At 36.3% G+C, this 16,042-nt stretch overlaps 1 long non-coding RNA gene across 6 annotated transcripts in view; it reads right to left on the reverse strand.

The window, feature by feature from the left end:
* The window catches only part of LOC105063771 (uncharacterized), an 864,622-nt gene that overhangs the window by 508,886 nt on the left and 339,694 nt on the right, over positions 1 to 16,042 (reverse strand). For all 6 annotated transcript variants that reach the window (XR_006722441.2, XR_012508690.1, XR_012508689.1 and 3 more), the window contains one exon: positions 13,255 to 13,402. This is a non-coding gene — a long non-coding RNA (uncharacterized LOC105063771). The remainder of the gene's footprint in view (positions 1 to 13,254; positions 13,403 to 16,042) is intronic.

The raw sequence follows: 16,042 nt of genomic DNA on the forward strand, positions 1-16,042 counted from the left end.
CCTCTCATTGTGTCAATTAACACTCTTTACGTTAAAGTTTTTGTGTATCTTAGAAAATGCAGTTAAAATATACCTGAGTGCCCATGGAAGGTTTAGCTAAAATAAAAATTGAAAATTCAGTACTTATAGGGAAAAACACTTATTACCATCATTTAAATTGACACAAAAAATCAGTTTATTGAGATGTAAAGCTTGTTGTCTTTATCAAGTATTAAATGTACATGCATCTACTTAGTGATTTGTCATTCAAAAAGCTGAGGCTCAATGTATGTAAAATTTTTTAATAAAGAAAATTTTAGAGACCATAATAGATCACCCAATCCAACACATAATACATTTTAGAATCCCCAACATTAGCTCACTGATTGATATTTTCTAAAATTTAGCTCAAAAAGCAGATTCACAAAGTATCACGTAGCCTTTTGATGTTTTAGGTCAAGGAATCCTCTTAGTGTAGAAATTTTCTGGGGTGTGAAGGCTCTCTATGTGGCTCACTTACAGATTACAGGGCTTTTCTACAGGTTAAAGTATGTAGTTATGCTGGTAGCTGCAAAAGTAGAACATCACATATCACAGTAAAATACTCCAGGTGCATTGTCACTGTCTCCATTCCCTTTGCCCTGTTTTCCATTTAGTTATCACTGGGTTTCTAGAGCTCTTGAACTTGAAAAAGGTTAGACAGCACACCACTGGAGCAGTTTGTGAGCATCAGCAGATTTAGCTTGTAATTTCATTGATCTATATGGGCTCGCTGTTTGCAAACCAGCTGCTGCACTGTTTCCCTACAGCTACTGATCTCAGTAGCATTGATTTTTCCCCCTTACATTAACATAGCATTACTTCTTTAATGGGCAATAAATGACTGGATGTAAATACAATCAGGGCAGCAACAACAAAAGGAAAACGTCAGACTCATTTTTATTTAAGGGATCCTTTCTATTAATTTTTGCCATAAAAATTATAACACAAATTATTGACAAAAGTAATGCAATTTTGATTTTAGTGCATTTTGTTCGTTTATAAATATGTGGTGTCTGCCAAGTGGTCTTCTCTTCCTAATGCATTACGCAAAGCAATACAATAACAGTGCTTTTATGGATACTGTAAATTTGCACCATTACCTTAGTACAACTAAATTCTCCTTATGAAAGAAAGCAGAAAGCACTACAACGGTTTATGCTTAACTCCACATAAACTGAAAATGAAGGTATTTTAGACTGTGTCTGCTGGCTAAAGGACTCCTTTAAGATATTGGTTAATTTCAATAAAATCATAAAAAAGACTAATATTTGATATTAAAGAACTTAGTCAATATAAATATTAAGATATAACCCTTACACATCTTCCTGATGCACATTTAAAGTGTGTGTCTGTGTGCACACACACATGCATGCTCAGGGTGAGCAGTGCTTAGAAATTATTTCTCAGAGATCCTTTCTGGAGTTAAAAATCTGTAAATGATAATTGTGGGAAAGGATATAAAAAGCATGCATTTTAAAGTTCTTTATGCATAGATATGCTTTAGGTGGTAAAAGAGGTGAAAACAACTTTAAAACAGACTTTCACTTTTGCTTGTCAATTTAGTTACTTTAAAGAAGCCAACTGCCATTAGCCCCAAACAATGACTTCAGTTTGGAAAAAAACAAAGTCAACAGTGTATTTTATTTCATAAATTTTAGAATTTCCACTGATTGCCATTACTACTGAATACACACAACCAATCGCTCATATCAAATTCAGCATCTATTACCAAGGCTATTGTTTCCTTTGTCGTTTGTTTTGAGATGGGCAAAAATCTTTTGGCAGCAGCTTCCTCAAATATTTTGTCAGGACTCTGACAAATATGAATTTTGAATTGTTTTAAGAAAACAGTATTGAATCTAAAGCCTTCTTTAAAAATCACCTATTTTTAGCTACACCTTTAAAATATTTCTTTTCACCTTCTTGATACTTTTCCAGCAGTTTTTACATTTCACTGAGGTTCAGGGACCATAATATTTCAAATAAGTAGAAATAATAATTTTCAGCAATAATTTTTGTTGGTATTTGTATATCAGTTTTCTTTTTCTTTTTTTTAATTCTGTGTTGTAGATAGGTGATAAAAGCATTGATCAGAAGTATGATTCACCAGAATCGATTATAGAGATAGAAAATATCTAGAGCAACGTCTACAGCACATCCCAGTGTAACTCTTACATTTTAATGGTTTTATTATTGTTTTATTGTTGTCACTGTTACTTACAAAAACATTTACTCATTTCTTTCACTCTAATATCTTTTTTCAAAATTATGTCAGTGTCTATGACTCTCATCAGTGGTCTGAGCCAACCCCAAGCCTGAGAGCTATAAATGACTTTAGCCTGAGCAGTACTCTATCCTGGCGGTATTGTCCAAAGTCTCACTGTCAAACAATGGACTGCGGCTGAGCCTGTCATTATGTCTTGGTTGGTTCTTCTACCGGATCATCAAGCTAACATACCCACTTCCTGCAATATCACCCATTCTACTACACTCCACATGCCAATACATTTTAAAATGTTTATTTACTTTTTTTTGGTAAATGAATTAAATCCTCATTTCTCTCTTGCCTACCAGAAGAAAATTAGGACAGTGGAGCTTCTTTTCTTTCAATTCTAAAATTCCAGATTTAGGAAGGAAAGGAATGCTTAAACAAGTGAAATCTTTTTCAGATATTTTTGGAGGCATGGAAAAGATAAATTTTTCAAACAAGTACTCTTAGATTCCTTTTTTAGAATTTCGTATAGTCCATATTTATTTCTATTATGTTTAAGAAAAATCTAGCCCTAGGAGTAAGGTCATAATTTATGTGGTCCAGGAAAATGTCCAAAATTTTTCTAATATTTTAAATACAGTAAATGATATTGATTCTATTGTGTGTAAACTAATGTGTAATGTGCAAAGGTATTCAAGATCACACTGAATTGTTTCTGTTACAACTTACTTTCTCTTCAATACTTAACAGACAGGCTTATTTCCAAACTATAATGCCATAAATATAAAACTATAGAGAATCTTTTAAAAAGCCAGGCTTTCTGGATTAATTCACTTAACAAAACTATTTACCTTAAACTATTTACTGAATACTAGCTGGAAGTCAGAAATAACCAAGTCATGTACCCAGTCTCAGAGAGCTTACAGTCCAGCAGAGATTACATACAGATACACAATTCACCCTATTTTTTTGTCTAAAACCTCCTAGAACTGGTGAGATACTTCTTTATTGTCTACTATAGCACAGACAATGGTCTATGGTCCCCACATTGGGATACACAGGAAGACTGTATCTCCTAGTTCTTCAGTAGGCAGCTGGAATATGGCCAGTGGAATTTCGGTAGAAAAGATGAGCTTCATTTCCAGGCATGACCCCTAAAATATCTCACGTAAACCTCCATGGGACCTTTTTTTCCTTTATGCATTGACTGGACAAATGAAGCGAATCCATCAGAGATTTCCAAGGAGAACCCACAGTGTGGAGGAGCCAAGAGAAAGGAGTCTGAGTGAAGAACTTCCTAGAAGAACCTCCTGATTTACAATGGATTATGAAAGGAGTGGGAAAAACTACAACTACAACAACAACAACAACAACAACAACAACAACAACAACAACAACAGCTTTCATTGTGTTAAGCCTCAGAGGTGTTAGGTTTGTGTGTTAACTTATCTTAGTAATTCTCTATATCACTATGCCCTGTGCTGTGATATAAAGGTGTACAAAACTGTGAGCAAGAAATGTAGGGTTTTGAGTCACTATAGTAAAAGAGACTCAATCCTTGCCTTTATGAAGTAGCTTATTTCTTCTTGTGGATTTTTCTGATCATGTTTTCCTACTAGGTGTTCTGAAAGGTTCTCATCCTTCATTGAAAACCATGTAACTGCTTCTGACTTTAATTTTGAGTGGTCTCAAAAATGAGATAATCGAGCCTAAAACTTTTAGTTACCATTTTATAAAACACCTACCAAGTACCAGGCAAAACCTTAATCACATACAAACTTCATTAAAACCCTTTAAGGGAGATATTATCATAACTGTTTTATATACGATGAGATAGAAACTTACAGAATTGAAATAAATTACCAAGTTAGTAAATTCTAGGGTAAGTATTTGACCCTAAGTCTATGAATGCTCAAACTATTAATTCTTTTAACCTAGTTAAGTAGCATCTTTTATTAGAATGTTTCAAATAATGTGTCAGTATATTATCTTATGATATTCATACTGACTCGTGAGGGACCCCCTTTTTCATGATTATGTTTCATTTCTTAACCATGTTCTCTTTTTCATACTTTCACTTTTATTTATTATTTTCTTTATGAGATAACATTGGTTTGTAGCGTTATATAAGTTTCACATGTACAACATTATAATTCAACTTCTGTATACATCACAGTGTGTTTATCACCAAAAGTCTGGTTTCCACCCATCACCATACACTTAACCCCCTTTACTCATTTTGCCCTCTCCCTACCCTGCTTCTTCTCTGGTAGCCATCAATCTGTTCTCCGTATCTGTGTTTGTTTTTGGTTTTTATGTTCATTTATTTTGTTTTGCTTTGTTTTCTATTCCACACTTGAGTGAAATCATACGATAGTTGTCTTTCTCTGACGTATTTCACTAAGCATAGTAGCCTCAAGGTCCATTTATGTTGTTGCAAATGACAAAATGTTATCTTTTTATGGCTGAGTAGTATTCCATTGTATACATATATGCACCACGTCTTCTTTATCTATTCATCTGTTAGTGGGCACTTAGGTTATTTCCATATCTTAGCAATCGTAAATAATGCTTCAATAAACATAATGGTCTATATATCTTTTTAAAAAAGTGTTTTTTATATTTTTCAGGTAAATACACAGAAGTGGAATAGACAGATCATATGGCAGTTCTATTCTTAGTTTTTTGAGGAATTCCCACACTGTTTTCCACAGTGGCTACACCAATTTACATTCCCACCAGCTATGTGTAAGTGTTCCCTTTTCTCCACATCCTCTCCAACAGTTGTTATTTCCTGTATTTTTCATACTATCCATTCTAGTGGCATGAAGTGATATCTCATTGTGGTTTTTATTTGCATTTCCCTAATAATCAGTTATGATGAACATCTTATCATGTGCCTGTTGGCCAGCTGTATGTCTTCTTTGGGAAAATGTCTATTCAGATCTTCTGCCCAATGTTATATTGAGCTATTTGGTTTTTTATTGTTGAACTGTATGAGTTCTTTATATATTTTGGATATTAACTCTTTACTAGATAAATAATTTGCTAATATCTTTTCCCATTCCATAGGTTGTCTTTTGTTTTGTTGATTGTTTCCTTTGCTATCCAGAAGCTTTTTAATTTGATGTAGTCTCACTTGTTCATTCTTATTTTCAATTCCCTTGTCTGAGGAGACCTGTACAGAAAGATACTGCTGAGACCAGTGTCAAACAGTATACTGCCTATGTTTTCTTCTAGGAGTTTTATGGTATCAGGCCTTATGTTCAAGTCTTTCATCCATGTTGAGTTAATTCTGTGTATGGTATAAAATAGTGGCCTAATTTCATTCTTTTTCATGTGGCTATCCAGTTTTTCCAAAACCATTTATTGAAGAAACTGCTCTTTTTCTATTGTATGTTCTTTGTTCCCATGTCATAAATTAATTATCTATATATGTGTGGGTTTATTGCTGGGCTCTCAATTCTGTTCCATTGATCAGTGTGTCTTTTTCTGCCAATACCATACTGTTTTAATAGCTTTACTACTATAGCTTTGTAGTATAACTTGAAATCAAAGATTGTGATACCTCCAGTTTTATTCTTTTTTCTCAGGATTGCTTTGGCTATTTGGGATCTTTTGTAGTTCCACAGAAATGGAATTTTTTGTTCTATTTCTATGAAAAGTGTAATTGGGACTTTGATAGGAATTGCATTGAATCTATTGATTGCTTTAGGTAATATGGACACTTTAATATGTTCATTCTTCCAATCCATGAGCATAGAATATCTTTCCATTTCTTTGTGTTCAGAATTTCTTTCAAAATCTTATAGTTTCTGGTATATAGATCTTTCACTTTCTTGGTTAAATTTATTCCCAGGTATCTCACTCTTTTTGTTACAGTTGTAAATGAGATTGTTTTCTTAATTTCTATTTCTACTAGTTTGTTGTTAGTGTACAGAAGCTGAACATATTTTTGTATATTGATTTTATATCCTTCAACTTTACTATATTTTATTTCTAATAGTTTTTGGTAGAGTCTTTAGGGTTTTCTATACATAAAATTATGGCATCCACAAATAGTGACAATTTTACTTTTCTTTCCAATTTGAATGCCTTTTATTTCTTTTTTCTTGCCTAACTGCTCTATCTAGGACTTCCAATACTATGTTGAAATAAGAGTGGGGAGAGTAGACATCCCTGTCTTGAACCTGATCTTAGAGGGATAGCTTTCACATTTTCACCACTGAATATGATTTAGCTGTGAGTTTGTCACACGTAGCTTTATTATGTTGGTATACATTACTTATATACCCACTTTATTGAGCACTCTTAACATAAATGGATGTTGAATCTTGTCACATTTTCTTTGCATCTATTGTGATAATCATGATTTTTATCTTTCATTTTATTAACATGGTATATCACATTGATAGATTTACAAATGTTGAAGCATTTTTGCATTCATGGAATAAATTTCACTTGATCATGGTGTGTAACTCTTTTAATGTATTGTTGTATTGTTGTATTCAGTTTGCTAATATTTTGTTGAGGAGTTTTGCATCTATATTCATCAGAGATACTGGTCTGTAATTTTCTTTTTTGTGTTGTCTTTTTCTGGTTTCAGTATAAGGGTAATGCTTGTCTCATAAGATGATTTAGAAAGCATTCCTTCCTCTTCAATTTTTTGGAAGAGTTTGAGAAGGATAGGTATTAAATCTTCCTGGGTTGTTTGGTTGAACTCACCTTGGAAGCCATCTCATCTTGGACTTTTGTTTCGGGGGAGGTTTTTGATTACTGTTTTAATCTCGTTACTAGTGATCAATCTGTTTAAGTTTTCTATTTCTTCATGATTCAGTCTTGGAAGGTTGTATGATTCTAAGAATTTATCAGTTTCTTCTAGGTTATCCAATTTGTCGGTGTATAGCTGTTCACAGTATTCTCTTATAATCCTTTGTATTTTATGGTATCCATAGTAATTTCCCCTCTTTTGTTTCTATTTATCTGAAACTGCTCTTTTTTTCCTTAGTGAGTTTAGCTAAAAGTTTGTCAATTTGTTTTTCTTTCCAAAGAGCTATTGTTAGTTTCATTGATCTTTTCTATTGTCTTTTTAGTCCCTATTTCATATATTTCCACTTTGATTTTTATTATTTCCCCCCATTGCTAACTTTGGGCTTCATTTGTTCCTCTTTTTCTAATCTCCTTTGGTATAAGGTTGGATTGGTTAGCTGAGATTTTTCCTGTTTCTTGAGGTAGACCTGTATGTTATAAACTTCCCTCAGTACTAATTTTGCTGCATCCCATGGATTTTGATATGTCAAATTTTTATTTTTATTTGTCTTCAGCTATTTTTTATTTCTTCTTTGATTTCTCATTGACCCAGTAGTTTTTCAGTAGCATGTTGTTTAGTCTTGTCATATTCGTGACTTTTCCAGTGCATATATATTAATAAGTGTTGTGTCTTTCAATGGATCACTCCTGTATCAATATATAATATCCATCTTTGCCTCTTGTTACCATTTGGGCTTGAAGTCTACTTTGTCTGAGTATGGTTATCATGTTCCCTTTTGTCTGTTATTTGCTTGGAGTATCATCTTCCATCTCTTCTTTCTTCATTTTAAAAAATCTTAGTTATCTCTTCTCTTCTACTTGAATTATTTCTAGATTTCTACCTTCAGGCTTGCTGATTCTCTCCTCCATATGGTCTGTTCTATTTTCAGTGCTTTCTATTGCATTCTTCCATCTTATCTATTGAGTTCTTCAGCTCTAGAATTTCTACTTCATTCTTCTATAGAGTTCCAATCTCTTTGGTAAAGTTTCACTTCTGTTCATTAATTTTATACCTGAGCTCATTGAACTGCCTTTCTGAGTTTTCTTGTAGCTCGCTGAATTTCTTCATGATAGTTATCTTGAATTCTCGAAGTATTAGATCACAGACTTCTGTGACTTTAAGTTTGGCTTCTGGAGAATTATATTTTTTTTTCTTTTTGTGATACCATGTTACCATGGTTTTTCATGGTACTTGATGACTTATTTTTCTGTCAGCTCATTTGAAATATTAAATACCTTTCTTATTAGATTTTTTTTTAAACTTTGATTCTAACAATTCAACAGATTGGTAATTAGAGGCCTTTCTCTTGTTTTTCAGTGGGTAGCATTATAGCACAAGTTTTTGGTTTCTCATACCTGAACTGCCTCTGGCTACATTTGAAAATTGGCACTTTCCACTCCCCACCACTTCTGCCAGGGTGTCACTGGTACCCTTGTTGTTGCTTGTGTCTCTGGGGACATTGGTGCCCTGCTGCTGCCAGGGTCACTGCTGACACTGGTGTCATCACTGGGGATATTACAATGGCAGATGCCTCTGCTGCATTCAAGTTCTCTTGGGTCATGGGTACTGCCACCCATGGGGAGAGGGGGAGGCTGGGAGGAAGTCAAAGTTGAATGTGCCTCCACTGCTTCCAGAGTTGTCAGGTTTATGGGCACCACCACCTGAGGCACGGGCCAGAGTTATAGGTGCTGCTAAAGGTGGAAGGACAGGGGTCTCAGACCCTGTGACTGCTGCTGTCCAGTTTCCTGTGGCCATCGGTGCCACTGTGGCCAGGAGGCTGGAGTCATGTGTGCCACCTCCCCTGCTACTATCAGTTTCTCAGGGGCTTGCTAGGTCAGCCACTGTGGCTGGGGGGACAGGATCATAGGCACTGTCTCTGCTGTTCCCCTATTCTGCCTCCTCTGAGGTCCACCCGCCTTCAGATGGACAGATATGTGAATGTCTCTGGTGTACTGGTGTGTTGGGTAGAGGAAACTTTTTTGATTATGGATGTTTTACTAGTTGTAGATCGAAAGGGAGGAACAAAGAAAGTTTCTCACACCACCATGATGCTGACATCACTCTCCTTGACCATGTTCTTGATAGATTAGGTTCCCATAAAGTTAAATTCAAAATAAGTGAGACGTATTTTCTTATAACAGATTTAAAACAATCTCTTATCTAGTATTTGTGGAAATGACTTTTTATATTTAAAACATTTTTATCATAGAAAATTTTAAATATAAAAAATAAAGAATACACTTGATCCTGATGCACTTATCATACAGCTTCAACAGTCACTAAATCATGGCCAGCCTTGAGTCAGACCCTCCTCATCCCTCCAGATTTATGTTTAAGCAAATTACAAACTTCAAATTATTTCATATATAAATGAAATATTTAGAGACTATTTAGAAAGAGAATAGATAATCTCTTTCAGATATCCTTAAAAGATAAGAATACTAAACATACATATAATTGTGATCCTTAAAAAATATTAAAATAATCTGGGTAAGAATTCTAAAAAGACATTATTCATGTATTTGCTAAATAACATATATTGAGTACATATCATGTTCCAGGCCTAACTGAATATCTTTGAGCCCCAATCAATAAATTTTTGTGCATGCGTGAAGAAATTTCTCTGTAGTAATAATTGGCAGAAGTTGCATTTCATGATTTCAAATTTATCCAGTTACAAACACAAGCAAAGGATGTCCTTTAAAAAAGATAATCCCAGCTGGAATTCATTTTGAGTCTCTGAAACCTTTTACATTGTAAGGGCCTATCCCATAAATTTAAACAGCTTTGATTCTATACTCAAATTACATAGCTAGTTTTTTTTTCTTCCTAGCAACTTATAAGTAGGCCATGATTTAAAAGTTTTTTGTGTGTGTCTTAATTGTTATGAATTTTACATCTATGCCGTTAAACACTCACACTTCAAATTATTGTCAATAACATTCCTATTATTACAGTTATTTACAACTTGCTTGTTTACAATCTATATTACCCAGGATGCAACAGAATTAACTTACTCCAAGTTATGAAATTTTTCCTTCTTGTCAGTGTTAACTATTTAGGACTGAAAACAAAGACTTAAAAGATAGTTATTAACTGCCATGATTAAATCATCAACTGCATTAATAATTCCTACAAAGCATGGCCTGGTTTTTGCACTAGAAGTCAGGTCCTGAGCTGTTTCTGGCATCCTGTCTCTGTCTTGTGTATCATTTACTGCATATGTGCCTTACTATCCTTGTAGTCAAAAGGAGAATAACAAGGTAATAGTACACCTCCCTGAGTGCCACGCAAAAATCTTGTGAGAATTAATACTCAGAAAGGATTTCTGAACTTAGTGAGAAAAGGTACTTTAGAATATAAACATCATGCAATTATTCTTATTACTGTGAGCTAGAAAAATGCTAGGAAGAAATAGCATGATTATTGTGGCATGCATTAAGCCAAATAGGAAAGCAGACTAGTGAGGAATCCCATCGAAGATAAAAATTACTTTGACCAATCCTTCCTTCCCTCCAGCCACTGAAAGAAATTATTTTTATAGCCATGTTTAAATGGTACCCTAACTTCCTTTCATTTTGCTTAAAATCTGTGATACAGGAATTGTGCTTAAATGAAATTTCCATCAGCTTTTACATATTAAAAAAAAAGCAAGTGCATTTTAATGCACATATTGAACATTAAATCATTTTGTGCTGCAGGTTATTGCAAGTAAATAGTAATTGTAAAATAGATTCTTTTTGATGAAACAAAATGAAAATAGACTGCTAATGTTCACCTCAGATTTCTTCATCATTTCATTAACAGTTCAACTAGGAAAGGTATTTTTATAATGATGGGCAGGAAAAATCATACTCATCAATATGCATCCATATTCATATGTTTGTACACTGACTCTCAAACCTTAAAATAAGAGCACAGAAATATGTGACATGCATATGCTCCTTAAAATGATTTGCGAGAACTATTTTATTTGTTCAACAATTGTCTCTTCATTCACAATATTCAGACATCAAAGTCATTAAGAAATATTACAAAATTTAAATAAGAATCAGGTTGCTTTTCTGCAGACTTTTTTTTTTCCAGAAAATAGGAATTTGACAGACAAAAATTAGTGAAGCAGATTAGATTCCTTGCGTATTAGCTACAAACTTCTGTTCTACTTTTGTGTCAACTGTGAACTCAAAGCCTCTCCCTCCCCATTTATTCTTTGTATCTTTATAAAATATTTTTCTCTAAATTCAACTCTTTTACATTTCCACATATGGCTTACCCCAAACCTTCAAGTAATTATGCACTCTAAGACATTGTGAAACTGTAAAGATTCAACCTGTTTTAAACAAGAATAATAAACCAGCCATGCCTTGAAAGGACAGTTTTCACTGGTGCAGACAGGGAGCTGAGAATGCTACTGCTGAGCTTGCATTGCCCCCTGTGGCTGCTATCTGACAGTTCCTGAGGAAAAGCAGCAACGTGCTCTGTGCTCTTGGTGTGTAGCAGCATCTGGGTACTGTGCTTTGAGCTTTAGCTCAATAGCGAATAAATGCCTTATAGCATGAGAGCATCGATTCAGATGCTAATATTTTGGAAATGTATATGCTTTATTTCAATTCTTACTAATGCAGTAAATTAACATTTCACCGACTATATCACTTTAATACATGTTGTCAACCTTACACAAATTTTCAAATTAGAGTAGTGAAAATTCTTTCACATAGCAAGCAATTTGATAGCTTTCAGGTATGTAGCTCTCTGAGGAATACACTCCTTTTTTTCTGAACTCCAATTTTACCTCTTGTCAATTTGGTACCATATAGTGCTGCATCCCAAGTTTAAGTTGTGCACACAACTAGGTTTTTACTTCCAAACTAGATGGTGAGTTCAATGAAAGCAAAGGCTCTGCCTCATGTCACTGTATCCCTCCACAGTGATAGGAGAGTGCTGGACTCAGAAAAGCTGCTGTATCAAGCCAAGATTATTGATGTGCTTGCTTGAACTTATCTTATTACTAATTGTCTTAGGTCCAGGTCCCTAGAAACAGAGCCTAAGAAAGCAAATTGGATGCACAAGATGCACTAAGGTCATAATCTTTAGGTAAAGCTTGCAAAGGAAGGAGAAAAACAGGAGAGGAAATAAATGAGCAAAGATGTGGTCTCAGATAGTCTAGTCTTGGCCTGATCCTCAACATGGGCGGGAAGGGAGTTTGAAGCAGAAACTGCACGACAAATATGCCCCTCCTTAAGACAAGAGAGCCAGCCTGCTGTACCCCCATTTGGGGTTCATTAGCTGTGGCCACCCCCAGAAGGTGGGAGGTGTGTAACCTCCTGGGTGAGTCAGAATCTCAGCTGAGGGCAAATCTCCAGAGAAGGGGGTAGCTGTGAGCTGTGAGTAGCCAACACTCCAGGCAGATGGGGGACAATAAAGGGGCCAATAAACGGAATCTGGGCTGAGTATCTGCAGCATCCGCTTGAATGCACTTGTTTCTTACATCAGATTTACTCCATCAAGGCAGATTCTCCAAGGTTCTGTGGTCACAATAATTGAGGAAACTTACTAGCTGCTGCAGTTGATCTTACGGCAAAAAAGAATATTCATCTCCCTCCTCTATCACCCTTTCTATATTCCTCTCTCTCTCTAGCACTTCACTGGCCTTAGTAGTCCACCTGGTGGAGGAACACAGAGGTTCACCCTGGAGGGTTGAACCCCTGTTACACTGTCATCATTAAGAAGATCATGGTTGCTGTATTTGCCCATTTACAGTTACAAATGAACATGAGAGGACCCAGAGACACCACCACTTCCTCACTCCTGGATCACCTAAGTCCAAACACAATCTTCCCTGCTCTCAGATTTCCTGACTCCCAAAGAAGGCAAAGGTCAATTACTCTTGTTTGTGTCCGCTGGTCTACCAGCACGAGGTGCTTAAAACCACCAGGTGGCAGTTGTACATTTACATTTACTAGGAATCTTTTTGTGTCCACAGGTGGAAAGGACCTCATCTGGAAAATCAGCTCCTCTAGACACACAGAGCTCAATGTTTCAGGGTCAGGAAGCACAAATTCCCCAAGCAAGTCAGCAGGAATGACAGTGAGTAGAGCCACGCCTACTTTCACCTCTTAGTTCCCAAAGTCATGTGTATTCGTTTGCTAGGGCTGACATAGCAAAATACCACAGCCTGGGTGGCTCAAACAACAGAAATGTATTTACTCACAGTTCTGGAGTCTGAAGGTCCAAGACAAGATGTTGGCAGGGTTCATTACTCCTGAGGCCTCTCTCCTAGGCTTGCAGATAGCCAGCTTCTCACTGGGTCCTCACATGGCCTTTTCTCTGTGCACATGCATCCTTGGAATCTCTTCCTCCTGTTGTAAGGATGCCAGTCCTATTGGATTAGGTTCTCACCCTCATGACCTTCTTTAGCTCTAATAACCTCTTTAAAGGCTCTATCTCCAAAAATAGTCAGTTGGGGGTTAGAGCTTGAATATATGAATTTGGGTGGGGGAAATACCATTCAGTCCATACCATCATGAATTCTACCTTTTTATGACATAGCAACACACAATGGATGTTAGTTTAAGAGTGTATCACGTTCTGAAAAATAGTTCTGAAAATCTTTCAAGCTGTCGTCCCCAAACCAGTACCTCATCTACATCTTTTAAAGGTTATTCCACTATTCTAACAGGATAACAATTACCGGATGGTACAGAAGATGATGAGATCAATGGTTCCCACGGTCATGTGCCCATTTTTCTACCTTCTTCGTGAAAAAAAAAAAAAAAAAAAAAAAGAATCTCTTAGTGTGAGATGTTTTCATACAGGACCTCATGCCAGTAAATCAAACACTTCATGAGCAACTAGAGTATGATATTCGTTAAAATCCTATGGACAAGAAAGGAGGATATGTATGATCAGTCCTTGTCAGAATAAAGTTTCCCTTTTTCAAGATAGAAAGCATCCTATTTTTTAAAAATGGCACCAAGAAGCTGACTGGTCTCCTTGGAGTATGGCATCATATAAGACATTCAACACTAATCTCTGTTGCTCACAGGTAAAGCATTCAAGAGTAGCAAGTACCTAGACAGGTCTTGATGAGACAGAGCACATGTTCTTGGAAATACACATAGATTTCATTTCTGCCACCATGGCTCTCCCTTTCATGTGCCCACGATGCCATCATTGTCATGGTCAGGGAGAGAAGCTAACTGATAACCACCGGCCAAGTTATCCTGTCCATTTGGTTGTTTAGTGCTGCTTCTGTACAGGGGCCCACCCTGCTGTACAACGAAAAGAGCTTTATGTTACCTTTCCACTCCATCCATGTCTCTTCTCAAACATCTTTAACCTTGATCTCACACTATTTCTTCTTCCAGACCCCTTGAATAACCATCTGAATTATTTACCCCTGTCTATGAATTCATGAATATTATTACCTCATCTCTCTTTACACAATAACTAGGAGCTCTGCCCAAAGCCCTTCCAACTGATAGGTTTTCCTTCCTTCATCATTATCTTTCAAAGCCACACTTGAATGGAAGTATAATGTATCAACTACTCATTTTAGGATTGCACCAACATATCAACTTATCTGTGAACCAAGCTTAGATTTGTTTAACCCCTCTCTGATACTTGGTCACAGGAAACCCCTATGTCTGTCACAGCATGTGTTACCTTAGAAGTAGATTCTGTAATAGTATTTAGAATATGGGATGTTTATTAAAGATTTCTCATGGGATCAACATCTGTGGAAAGGAGAAAAAGGAAGTAGGACTCAGAAGAAGTCAAGTTCTAATGCAGCCTTGGCCAACTCCATAAATATCTCTGGTAATACCTAAATTGGCCCTTCAGAGTTAGCCTGAATTAGGCCAAAGTGGTCAGACATTTATATCTGCATTTACTGGTAAGAGAAATGACCATGGGTGAGGCATCTCTCTACAGCTTAGACAATCCCTAAAAGATCTGAGAGCTAAAGAGTATCTTTTCATAGCTCCCCTAGAAGATGGGGCATTGAGCCCACCATGGAAGGGGGAACTGATTTCATTAAGTGTCCATCATAAAGCCATTGGTATGAGCTAAGGTGAAGTTGCTGGTACAACAGTGATAAGTAACAGGGAGTTTGAGCTACCTTGTTTGTGCAGCTCCCATGAACCCTCTGAACCTGCCTGAGCTTACATATCCTGGATATGTCACTTCCATCTTATATTGGATTGATGCTGGGCCCACCCTACCCAATTTTATTTCTTGGTAGTATAACATTGCTCTGCCCATGATGAGAAATTCTAGCTGCATTGTCACTTGAGATTCCATTGTTAGATGCTTCATTTCTAGGAAGGCCTACTAGTATACCATATGTAGAATGGTTTGGCATTTATTTGTAGAAATTGTCTTTGCTGTGTATGGCATGTCCTTGCTCCAGAACTTCAGGAGTCTATATTGCAGTTCTCCTATTGGGGCTTGATAGAGTCTCCATGTAGCATGATTTTCTACCATAAATACCTCTTGGTATTTATCAAGTATGTGTGACGTATGTCTGAGGTATGCCTGACCATATGGCTAGTAGCAGCCTACTTGAACCACAGCTGGACCACCTGAAGAGTGATTTCTTGCTCTGGGCCTTTTGAAAAATCTAGCAGCTTCTACGTCTATGATGAATGGGTTACAGTGGTATTCCCAAATGCAGAATATTCTGCCTCCAAAACCTGAAGACATCTGCCAAGAGATATGATTCTTAGTAGAAGGAGTTGTAAGGTACAATAACTTGTTCTTTATTTGAGAGACGATGTCCTGTTGTGACCTAGACAACTGAACCACTCCTCTACAAAAAGTCTGTACACTGAGGCAGCTTCTGAATACTAGTAGAGTCTATCTTCTACACTCTGTTACTTTGGAAGAGATACGCTTGCATTCCTAGGTCACCGAACTCCAACCCCTCTAAATTGTGTCATTACTAAAGGTCCCTAAATATTTGTGAGGTTTATCCCCCATCCTCTGGAGCGCACATGTTT

This window comes from Camelus bactrianus, chromosome 8, assembly GCF_048773025.1.
Source record: "Camelus bactrianus isolate YW-2024 breed Bactrian camel chromosome 8, ASM4877302v1, whole genome shotgun sequence".
NCBI lineage: Eukaryota > Metazoa > Chordata > Mammalia > Artiodactyla > Camelidae > Camelus > Camelus bactrianus.